Here is a 12690-nt window from a genome sequence, read left to right as displayed (position 1 = left end):
ACAAAAGTAAGGGCACTTTCATTATTGCATGGATTGTGTTACCTTACAGTAAATGTCACAGAACGAAATCTGAAATGCTGCTTCAGTAGGCTTTTCACCATTTCTACATGGAGTAATTCCAAGTGCACAAAAATGAAACTAAAGGAATTCCAGTAATTCAATACAAAACTATACATATGCACTATGTATGTATATATAAAACAGTGCTAGTCAACCTTGTCTTTGCATTTAGCCACAAGCTCTCATCACATCTCAAGTCCTCTCTTGCAATTCACCTGGGAGAAGAATGTTTTTGCGTGCCTGATAATCTTATGCAGATATGTACAGATGTCCAGCATTCATTGTGTCCAAGAAGGACATCTGATCATGTGGCTGGTGGTCATAAATATCCCACCTCTATGAAGAAAAGTATTCATCTCTAGATAGTAAGGTGGTAGGAAAAGGGACACCATCCTGAGATTGGCTGGAAACCCCTCTTTGACTGAAGGAGAACGCTGAAATGCCACATTGTCCCATATGATTACAAATCTTTCTGGATTCTTTGAAATAGGTCACCAATGAATTAAATGAGGTGATCAGTGTCTCAATTAATAATGTATGCTTTTTTTTAAATGTCTTATACAGCACATTTGTGTTATGTTATGTAAACTGAACAGTTTTAACAATAGTATGTCAACGGGCAAAATGGATACACACAAAAAGAGTTTTGGTGGTGGTTGAGTTTGGGTGAAGCCTGGTATGGTTTATGAATAACATATCAATGTCTTTAGTCATTTCATGTGTTATCACAATGCATTTTTTGCTTTTCGTGTCATTTCACGCCATTTAGTCTGTACTAACCTTTATTGTGCAGAGATAGTGTGTGTCACACAAAATGTCAGATGACGCAGTATTAGTAGTAGCAACAAAGCCAACAAACACAGGACTTTTACCCAGGAGGCTGCTGTTCAAGACTTGAAGTGCCCCTATCAAATGTAGATTTGTTTCACAAGGCCAAAAGCAGGGGCCTTAGGCAGCTATATCTATTTAATTTATTTATTGAACTCAAGGGCTCAGCTGAGGTGATTATTTACTTGAGGAGAGTTAGATCGGTGTTTGTAGTTTAGAAAATGTACTTTAACTAATTTCCTTGATGTACTGTTCTAAAGTATTATATTAATGAATTATTAATTAATATTTTCAAGAATGCAGGAAGAAGGGTCTCTTAAGACCCAGGGTCCCCAGCAAATACTTTGTCCATAGAGTGGGCTGACCAGGGACAAATTCCTGGGCCATTTCTTTGCCCAAGTCCGTCCCTGTCCATCTTCTAACTCAAGGTTAAGATGAGCTTTATTTTGTTATATTACAGACAGACTGACTGGCTCTCTTTAAGGAAGTGTTGCATGTGACTTGGATGACACACAACTAACTTAGATAAGAATAGTGTCTTGTTTGAGCCAAAATCTAAAAGAATCTTCACACATGTATAGAGGGGTGAATAAATCTTATGTGGACACATAGTGAATCTAGGAAGGATAAATACAGGATGCATCTGAACTGCAGATGGCTTAGTCTCCCCATCCGGGCTTCAATAAATCTTATTCTCAAGACATCCTGAGTTTCCTGAAACCTTAATCCGTAAGAGTTGACGAATTCTCAAGAATTTTCGCCACAATCTTTTCCTAAACCTAAGTAAGTAGTTTGGTGCCTAAACCTAGACTTGACACATGAATGTCCGGCATGCTATTTATGCGCAATCATATCATGTAAAACAGTTCATGGATTTTTCCAGTTTAGTCCATATTGACTTCTGCTGTGCTGACATAGTATTGTGAAATGTGTGTTACCAAACCAAAACATGTATTTACCCAATAATCCAGGAGACCAGGTCAGTATGTGTGTGTGAGTGAGTCTACATTAAAGGCTGTTAAAGGAAACACACACACCTGCATGTACACACTTGAATCATAGTTTCCACTTTAATCAAGTTTTTTTTGCTTTAGTAACTGATGTGGCTTATCTTGTCTTTACAAGTATCATTACTGACAGTGGGGTGGATCTATTAATAACAATGTCAGGACCGACACCCACTTCAGGTTTTATCATGTTACCCTACTTGCCCTTGTGCTAAAAACTGTGTCTGCACAGAAAAGTATTTTTGATACTTCTAGAATTCTACACCCTTTCTTTAAAAATGCCTTTAACTTTTAGAGAATTTAAAAGATGAAATGAAAGTGATTTCACCTTCATGCAGTTCGTCATTAAACATAAAAGGGAATAGGATGTTACTGTTACTAAAACAATGACTCCTTATGGTGGTCAAATATTTGCTAACCATATTTGTCCAAACCGTAGACTGTGTGTGTGTGTGTGTGTGTAGGTTTGTTTGGGAGTGTGGAGCCACAGAAACTCGGAAATGGCACTTCTCTATTATTATTTAGCATTTCAGAAGAAGAGGATCCATGTAAACCATTTACAGAAAGTACTGTACACACGGACATACACACACACACACACACACACACACACACACACACACACACACACACACATACACACACACAAATTAGAAACTTTGATTCAACAGTGAAATGTTACAACTCTGTAAAGAAGGCTCTTTTTGGAGCTGCAATTGTGTTTTGGTACCAATTTGGCAGTTGAGCCAGTAGTATCTGAAAGTTCTTTACAAGCTGTGACAGAAAAGTCACGCATTATAAAGCAATGATGCAGTGTTTGCATGAAATTAGACTTTGGACGTAGTCGACTGTATTGCTTATCACAAAGATATGATGATGGGGAAGGACTACAAGAACAAATGACAGCCCGCAGGCACGTGTAGCACAATTACTCTGGAGTTACAGTGTACCAGTACAGTACATATCAGTCGGAATGTAGCTACGTTATGTAATAAGGCGGTAACAATTCGGGATCTTACAAAGAGTGTTTGTAGTGCAGCTGTTATTTAACTGCAGGATACTTTTCTATTACTATTACAGGGTAAGGTAGATGTTTCATAGACATCAAAGTTACCTTATTACAAACAAACAGGCAAACTACATTTTTCCTTTATAATTTTTGATTATTTAACCCTTCTATTCTCTGTGGGGCCTGTCATAGGGCTACCCCATGCCTTCATTTAAGCCAGCGGTAGCATTGGTCTTAGCATGCCAAGCTAACCTTAGCTGAACATTAGCATAGGACTTTTAGCATTATCATTACCTTTAGCATATGGGCTAGCATCAATGAACACATGGCTTGTCATTTCATTTTAGTTCATTTAGGTACTAGTCGGAAGAGTTGAAATCATGGTTATATAAATACAACACATACACAGTTCATTTCAAGTCATTTATTTTAGCTTATTGGATTTACCCAAGGTCATCCAAATGTTTATATGTGTCATTCACCTGTTCTCATCCTCAAGCAGGGATCTGGGCTGAAGTGACAAACAGGAAGTGATGGAGTGTGGAGTCATTTATAGGGGGGAAGACCTGGAATGGTCCAAGTGTGAACTTGGACCATTCCAGGTCTTCCCCCCTATAAATGACGCCAGTACAGAGGGATGTACTGTAGTACCTTAAGTTGCTGTTTTGAGAAGCTTTGTTTAGCATATAACTTTTAATTTCTGGTTTTATAGTTGATATATTGTGTATTGATGTAGCCAGAAATATTCTGGACTGTTGAGGTAACGTAATGGTGTTTAATTGATTTCCAATTAACTTTGGTTTGTCTCGTAGGAGGGGTATAAAGGAAGGAGGCAGAGGCTCCTCTCGGGAGAACAGCTTTGGCCTGGAAGGGCACATGTCTTTGAGCCCAATAGTCAGGGCCTGATATAGGTTTTTTTGTGTTGTTTAATATCACTTTGTAATGATAATTTGAATAGTTTATACTTAGTTTCGTCGTTGTTTGTTTTTTTTGTTAATTTTTGATATATTTTGCAATAATTCACACTTGCACAACTGCACTTTCCACGTATCTGGTGAAGAAATAAATTGAAGCACCAGGTGGAGAACTCCTGAGTCCATGTCTCCTCCTTCCACCTTGGGGCTAAACATTACAGGGCCATCCCATCACTTCCACGACTCGGTGTTCTGGTTTATGCTGAAGACAGTTCTAAATGACTGTATGTTTTTGGTCATTGTCATGCTGCAGAATAATTTTAGGGCCAATCCCATGCCTCCCTTATGGTACTGCATAAATATCTGCTTGTCCTTCTCAGCATTGAGGAGACCAGTAATTTGGACCAAATCCCCAACTTTGTCTGCATAAATGCAGCCCCAAACTTGCAAGGAACCTCCAACCGTACTTCAGTGTTGCCTGCAGACATTCATTTTTGTACTGCTCTCTAGCCCTTTGAGAACAACCTGCCTTCTGCTGCAGCCAAATATTTAAAATTATCAGTCCAGAGCACATGTTGCCATTTTTCTGCACCCTAGTTCCTGTGTGCATAGTTGTGTCTCTTGGCCTTGTTTCCATTTCATAGCTTTTTGGTTGCAAATTGTCTTCCATGAAGGCCATTTCTGACAAGACTTCTAAAGACAGTAGATGGGTGTACCAGGGTCCTACTGTTTTCTGCAGTCATGAGCTGATGGCACTGCTAGACATCTTCCGATTGCGACATGAAGTAAGGATGATGTGTCTTTTATCTGCTGCAGTAAGTTTTTTTTAAGCTGACCGCTGCGTCTACACTCCTCAATGTTGCCCGTATCTTTGTGCTTCTTTAAAAAGCTTGGACAGCACATCTGGAACTACCTGGTGTCCTTTTCCTGTGCTCGGTCTTACCAAGGTGTATGACTTTTAACAGTCTCCAGCAACCTCACCTTGTTAGCTGAGTTCGGCTGTTCCTCACCCAGTTGTATTCCTCCAACACAGCTGCTTCTGTTTCAGTTAATGATTGTGTTTTAACCTTTCTTTTCAGCACTGTAGCCAGGCTGACAGAGAGTCAAAGCTCTATTGAGCCATGTATTCCCATAGCTCTCAGTAGATACGACTTCATGAGCTTCTTTAATGATAAAATTCTAACTATTAGAAACAATATTCACCATGACCTGCCCTCAACTGGCACAGACTTATCTCCAAACTCAGGAACCTTAGAAACAACTGTAAAGCCAGATATATGTTTAGACTGCTTTGCTTCCCCCAGTCTTTAACAATTAACTTCAATAATTTCTTCATCGAAACCATCAACCTGCCTCTTAGACCCCATCCCGACTAGGCTGCTTAAAGATGTTTTACCCTTAGTCAGCACTTCTATACTAGATATGATCAATCTATCTCTATCAACAGGTTATGTACCACAGTACTTTAAAGTAGCTGTAATTAAACCTCTTCTGAAAAAGCCCAAACTTGATCCAGATGTTTTAGCCAACTATAGTCCTATATCTAACCTTCCATTTCTCTCTAAGGTCCTAGAGAAAGCAGTTGCTAAACAGCTGTGTGACTTTCTACAGAGCAATAGTTTATTTGAGGATTTTCAGTCAGGATTTAGAGCTCATCATAGCACAGAGACAGCACTGGTGAAAATTACTAATGGCCTCCTCATTGCATCAGACAAAGGACTTGTCTCTGTACTGGTTTTATTAGATCTTAGTGCTGGATTTGATACCATTGACTGGAACATTTCATTGGCATTAAAGGAACCGCTCTAAGCTGGTTTAAGTCCTATTTATCAGATCGATTTCAGTTTGTACATGTTAACGATAAATCCTCCATGCACGCCAAAGTTAGTCATGGAGTTCCTCAAGGATCTGTCCTCGGACCAATCCTGTTCACATTATATATGCTTCCTTTAGGCAATATTATCAGGAAATATTCCATAAACTTTCATTGTTATGCAGATGATACTCAGTTATATCTATCGATCAAGCCAGATGAAACTAATCAGTTAGCTAAACTTCAAATGTGCCTTCAGGATGTTAAAACCTGGATGATCTATAAATTTCTAATGTTTTTGCTAAGTTATTGTTCTGGGGCCTAAGCACCTCCGTGACGCATTATCTAAAGATATAGTTATCGCCCTGGCCTCCAGCACCACTGTGAGGAATCTTGGAGTTATCTTTGATCAGGACATGTCGTTTAAGTCTCACATTAAGCAAATTTCAAAAACTAGTCCATGCATTTGTTACTTCTAGGCGGGATTACTGCAATTCCTTATTATCAGGCTGCTCGAAAAAGTCCATTAAGATTCTTCAGCTGATCTAGAATGCTGCAGCATGTGTTCTGACAGGAACCAGGAAAAGAGATCACATTTCTCCTGTTTTAGCTTCTCTGCATTGGCTTCCAGTAAAATCCAGAATAGAATTTAAAATCATTCTTCTCACATACAAAGCTCTTAATGGTCAGGCACCATCTTATCTTAAAGAGCTCATAGTACCTTACCATCCCACCAGAGCACTGCGCTCCCAGAATGCAGGGTTACTTGTGGTTCCTAGAGTCTCCACAAGTAGAATGGGAGCCAGAGCGTCCAGCTATCAAGATCCTCTCCTGTGGAACCAGGTTCCAGTTTGGGTTCAGGAGGCTTAAGACTTTCCTCTTTGATAAAGCTTATAGTTAGGGCTGGCTCAGGTGAGTCCTGAACCATCCCTTAGTTATGCTGCTATAGGCCTAGACTGCCGGGGGATTTCCCATGATGCACTGAGCTCCTCTCTCCTCTACTTTCTCTCCCTCTCTACGCAACCTCATCCCATTAATGCATGTTACTAACTTGACTTCTCCCCTTTCCCGTAGTCTTGTGCTTTCTCGTCCCTCTCATCTCTACTCCTATCACTTCCTGCAGGTGTTTCTGGCTCTGGAGCTGTGGAGTCTGGATCTGTGGTTGCAAGTCACCTGCTGCCCCCGTGTTCCTGCTCGACACCCTCTGCTAGAACAACTATTGTTACTAGTCCTATTGTTATTGTTGTTATTATAATCATTAGCATTACGATTATTATCATCAACACTACTATAAATATCTGTACCATTTATCATTTAGTCTATAGCAACATTACCTTTACTGTCTGTACCTCTGTGTGTATATTGTGTAGGCTGCCTCCCTCCCCTCTCTCTCCTTCCAACCCTCTCTCTCTTTCTCTCTGTTCCTCTCTCTCTCTCTCTCTCTCTCTCTCTCTCTCTCTCTCTCTCTCTCTCCTTCACCCCCAACCGGTCGAGGCAGATGGCCGCCCACCTTGAGCCATGTTTCTGCTCGAGGTTTCTGCCTCTTAAAAGGACGTTTTTCCTTGCCTCTGTTGCCTAGTGCTTGCTCTTGGTGGGAATTGTTGGGCTTCTGTAAATAACACCACAGAGTACCGTCTAGACCTGCTCTTTTATGAAAAGCGCTGTGAGATAACTGTTGTTGTGATTTGGCGCTGTATAAATAAAATTGAATTGAATTGAATTGAACCTACATATTTAATTGCTGATCATTAGCACCTGTTTGGTATAATTGTTTAATCATAGATATGCCTACAAAATACATGAGTTTGTGCACGTGTACCTAGAAGAATTGATGCTGTTTTAAAGGCAAATGGTGGTCACCAATATGGGAGGCCAAATATGTTTTTTATTTAGATCTAACTCACATTGTTTTTTGCAAATTGATAAATATAACCGATCAACAGATCTATTTTGGAAAGCAATCTTACTTGACAACATTTTCCACAACTGCTGGAAATGCAACTTGTTCATTGTATTCATCTGTAATAGTAATAAGATAGGTAATCAGTAAGAAAAAGACAAATCACAACGTGTCATGGTAATGCTTCAGTTTTTCATATTTATGTGCAGAAATGACAGTGGAATCGACCTTTTCATCTAAAGCGTGGCAAGAAAGTGAATAAGCGTATGTCCAAAACTGTCCCTTTAATCCTCACACTGTATGTCTGATTACAACGAAAATGACCCTGTAACATCTGCTCACAGGAAATCTGAGCTCAAGCTTTTTCTCTAATTCTCAATAAAGAGGAAATGTGTGAATGAACAAAGGGCTTTTGGGGGGTATTTTAAAATATGATGACTGACACGAAACCAGTCATGGAAACAAGAGCAAGTTATGGATCACTAGATGACTTTTCATGTGTTTTCATGTGGAAAAAGGAAGTCCAGGTGCATTTTTTTTAGCTAACAAATGTGCATGTTTCAATTTCATTTTGATGAATTTGGCAAGCATCTTTTACTAAGTATGAGGAGTATGCTTAGAAAGATTGTCTATAAAGGTATGACAACTGCATGGAATAGTGTAGTTTAAAGAGTATTTGATTCACAGAACAGAATAAATCATCTTTTATTAGGCACAAACTTTATTTCATTCTCATTCATCTACCTTTTTCCTCAATTCTTTCTTTTCCTGATGAAATGACAAAAAGTAACTACGTTTTATAAAACATGTCATATTAATAATATCACTATCAGTGGAACATACCAGTTGTTTGTTGACCTGCTAGCTTATAGCATTTATAGTTTATTTTTGTAAATGACCAGTTAACTAAGCTGTTCTGCAACCTGATTATAATCAGTGTCAGGTCCTCTATCTGGGTTCCATGTGTAATCACGTGGTAGTGATGTTGTCCAATGTATACAAAAGCTCTACCTTTGTGAAACTGGGCTATTTTTAAACACATCAGCAAAGTCCTACACACAGTTTAGTTAATCTGTACAGTAGTTGTAGTATGAGTTTGTCAACTGTACCGCACAGTAAAAGACATAACACAATAACCTGTTTGCTTCACACTGGAATAAGACTGAATTACAGGCACTAGAGAAATCTAGGGAACCCCAAATGTAAACAGAAGAAGACAAATGGGTTGAGGAAAAAATAAATTACAGCCCAATACAACAAAACAAGTTCTGGATTATTTTGAACATCACAGACTAAGGATATTTGAGTATTTATTTATTATGACTTATTAGTCACAACAGTGGCGTCTGGCTGGAGGAAAATAAATTATCATATATATATATATCAAATAAGTATCAGTATGTCAGTAGGCCTATATAACATGTGTGGTGACACAGTCTGTTTTCTAATTGTTGGCCCATCGGTGACCCCAACCTCAAGCATGAACTCCTTATGAATCTCAGGTCATTGAAGAAAGTGTCAGTTCACAGGTCATAATGCATAAAATATGTAGCTCTGTCTCCCTCTAGTTGTAAGAATGTCGACACTGGTCTCAAAAATATGTCTTGTGACTAACAAAAAACCTTGACAACTGGATGGTTTTATGCATAATTATGTGAATAAATAAATTAACTTCATCATGTGAGTTATTTCTAAAATGATTAGCATATTCTGTGTTCTCTCTTGTTCAAAATGCTTTTTTAGAGCCATATTTTTTTCTGCTGCACTTCAAACATCCAGTTTTGGAACTGCTAGATTTGCATGTGGCGCAGAAAACTGTGGAGAGATGCAACAAGCCATAGGTTTGTTTTAAGGTTGGATTAAATAAAGGTTGTAGAGTGGAGTGTGAAACCAAGCAAATAGGAAAAGACAGAAGTTGGTGCATGGCAAAAGGTAGAAAAGTACCAAAAAAAGGACCCTATAGTATATGGGTCTCTGTAAATAATATGACAAAGAGCAGGCCTACCTGCTCTATATGACAAATGCAATGTAATAACTTCTGTTATTAATTGGTGCTATATAAATAAAATTGAAATGAATTACTGAAAAGGCAAAGAGGTCGACATTTTGAGAAACACACTAACATGAGCTAGATGAAAAGATTGATATTACTCATGACTGTACTGTAAATATGGATGAATATCTAAATGACTCCTCTGTGCCTAGAGTCTTGTTGTCACCATAAGGTTATCCGGCAATCAGAAAGTAACTTTTGGACAGAGCCAGTCTAACTGTACGCGTTTTGTCATTGTGCTAAGCTAAGCTAAGCTAACTAACCGCTAGCTGTAGCTTCGCTTCTACAATAGACATGTGCACTCCCTCCCTGCTCGTTTGCCTGTGTACTTATGCCTTCAGTTTTGTTCAGTCTTTCTTGTATCCTCATCGTGAGTGTTCATTCCTGTCCCCACTCATGCTCAGGCGTCACATATACACGCTTTGGAAAAGCCGTGTCTATTGTACGCAAAACGGCAATTTTGCATGTATAGTGGACGCCCCCAAGTACATGTGTATGACACGCATCCAGGCCGCGTGTGTATGTGAGCTAACTAGCTAGCTCTGTTTTTGTTTAAGGAGTTGACAATAAATAAATCGTACAATAAACACGGCTTTTCCAAAGCGTGTATATATGACGCATGAGATGCAATCGGGTTGGATTTTTGGATTTCTCAGTTCTGGTATTTGTTTTTGTTCATTTTTGGATTTTCATAGCCTTTGGATTACACCTTTGTTTGGACTCTTGCCATGTGCTCTTTGGAATCCTGTTTCAGTTCAGTTTTTGTTTTAATAAATCATTAAAACTGCATCCACCTCGCAAGTATCTAAATTTGGGTCCACACCTCAGTTTGTTCAGCTATCCCATGACACACCAACACTATGGTAGGCCTATGTGTAGCGCTACTGACAAAGAATGGCCTTTGCTGTAAATGTGTGCACACATAACTTCAATGTAAAATTCAATGCATTGGTAATGACTGTTTACATGAGCGAAGTGTGTTTTTACAAGACTCTGCAAAAATACATAATTGATTATGGCTGAAGAGAACAAACTTGACACTGAACTTAAGAAGGAACCGATGTGTGGTTCAGGTACTATGGACTCTGTAGTGTTGTAAAAGGTTCAGACCTGTCTGTTAAAAAGCAGATAACCTGCAACAAGAAAGAAAGGTGAAATTAAAAAGAGCATAAAATCTTGAAGACACAATTATTGGTTTGAGGGGTGATAGAGGCTTTGTAAAAGAGGTGAGATGTACTTTTGCAAAGTTTTACTGCAGTTTTTGATGAAGCAAAAGAAATCCACGATGGGTTTATAACCTAAAGAAGAGGTCAAAAAACATGACATGTGGTACAAGGTGAAAATGCTCAGTGCCACCGATTTTTATTGGTTATGTTACGGCCCTTGGGCAGTGTGTGTGTGTGTGCAGGGCAGGACTGGTAATCTGGCATACTGGACAAATGCCCGGTGGGCCTGATGCCCCTTTTGGGGCCGGTGTAACGCAACTTATGTATTTATATAACTGTTTTAAAAAAACGGGCCAACTATCGGCCCATTGGGTAATTTTCTATACTGACATTGGGCCGGCCCAATCACATCTCTTACTGGCCCTCACCGCCTCTGCTCTCTGTTTCTTGCGTTGCAGGCCCAAAAAACCCTGTTCTTCAGACGGCTACCCCCAAATGCGCGGAAACCAATATATTTGCTGTCCGTACAACCATTAGGAACTGTCAAAGATTTCCGTATACCCACTTAAAATGGCGAGATGATATGTAACAATATTGCTTTGCCGAACTTTTCACACGTTTGTTCTTTAACCCTGTTGCTGGAATTTGATGCATGAGATTTTAACAAGGCAGACCTGTGTACGTGTGTAATTCAATTCTGCTTTTGCACTGTTAAAATGACCAGTGAGGTCGTTATCACAGTAATAAATGCTAATGCTAAAACTAATATGTTGCTGTCTGTGTGCTAAAGGTTCACATTTTTATATTCTACCTTAATACTCACATGTCCATGTTTACAGGAAGTTATTGGTCACTAATCATTCCTGCCAATATAGTCTGTAAAGACATCACAATCACCTACTATGAATCATCAGCTAAGCATCTGCATTAGACTAGTCAAAAGTGGATATCTTCTAAAGGTACACTGTTTTTTAGAGATTTCTCTTCACTGCAACCATGGAGGGTGTAATCATTACAGTGACCAATAACTCAGTTATAACAGCAATGTTAAAGTGTACAATCGTATGTGAGAATTGTTTTAAGACACGCTTGAAATAATGTTTTTGTGTACTGCAATGCCTGACCACACGATAATAGCATGTGATGTTATGTAAAATCCTGCTCAACACTGCTCTTTGTATGGTCATAGATCCTGTATTCAACTTTTAAAAGCTGAACCTATAAGAATAGAATTACAGTGTTTATAATGATATACAAATGAAGAGCTAAACTAGGTGGAAGTACTGGCCTAACTGAATATTTATTATATCTCATTTGCAACTGCATTTCTTTTCCTGGGATCGCTGCCTCACTCAGATGGCTTGGAGGCCACGAAAACCTCAAAGGACCAGCTGGACCCTCACAAGCTCGATGTGCTCATAGGTATGTCTGGGTCCTGCACATGATCACTGTTTTTGCTCTCACTCATGTCATGTCAATGGGGTCAGACTAAATAAACAAATACAGTGGGGGAAATAAGTATTTGACCCCTTGCTGATTTTGCAGGTTTGCCCACTTACAAAGAATGCAACGATCTATAATTTTAATCATATGTACATTCTAACAGTGAAAGACAGAATCCCAAAGAAAATTCCAGAAAATCACATCATATGAATTTATAAAAATTGATAACCATCTGATGAGGAAAAACAAGTATTTGACCCCCTGGACAAACAGCATGTTAATATTTTGTAGAAAAGCCATTATTGGCCAGCACAGATGTCAAACGGTTTTTATAGTTGGTGACAAGGTTTGTGCACATTTCGGCAGGGATGTTGGCCCACTCCTCCCTGCAGACAGCCTCCAAATCATTCAGGTTCCGAGGTTGTCGCCTGGCAACTCGAATTTTAAGCTCCCTCCAAAGATTTTCAATTGGATTCAGGTCTGGAGACTGGCTAGGC

The 12690-nt window shown here is 39.1% G+C and overlaps 1 long non-coding RNA gene across 1 annotated transcript in view; it reads left to right on the top strand.

The window, feature by feature from the left end:
• The first annotated feature begins 4445 nt into the window (after nt 1–4445).
• LOC123964572 overlaps nt 4446–12690 on the top strand; it is a 9922-nt gene continuing 1677 nt past the window's right edge. Inside the window, exons 1-2 of the long non-coding RNA XR_006823480.1 lie at nt 4446–4603; nt 12107–12172. This is a non-coding gene — a long non-coding RNA (uncharacterized LOC123964572). The remainder of the gene's footprint in view (nt 4604–12106; nt 12173–12690) is intronic.

This window comes from Micropterus dolomieu, linkage group LG02 (genome assembly GCF_021292245.1).
Source record: "Micropterus dolomieu isolate WLL.071019.BEF.003 ecotype Adirondacks linkage group LG02, ASM2129224v1, whole genome shotgun sequence".
In the NCBI taxonomy this organism is placed as follows: Eukaryota; Metazoa; Chordata; class Actinopteri; order Centrarchiformes; family Centrarchidae; genus Micropterus; species Micropterus dolomieu.
The sequence above is the reverse complement of the archived record's forward strand: the minus strand, read 5'-3'. Positions and strand labels throughout refer to the sequence as shown.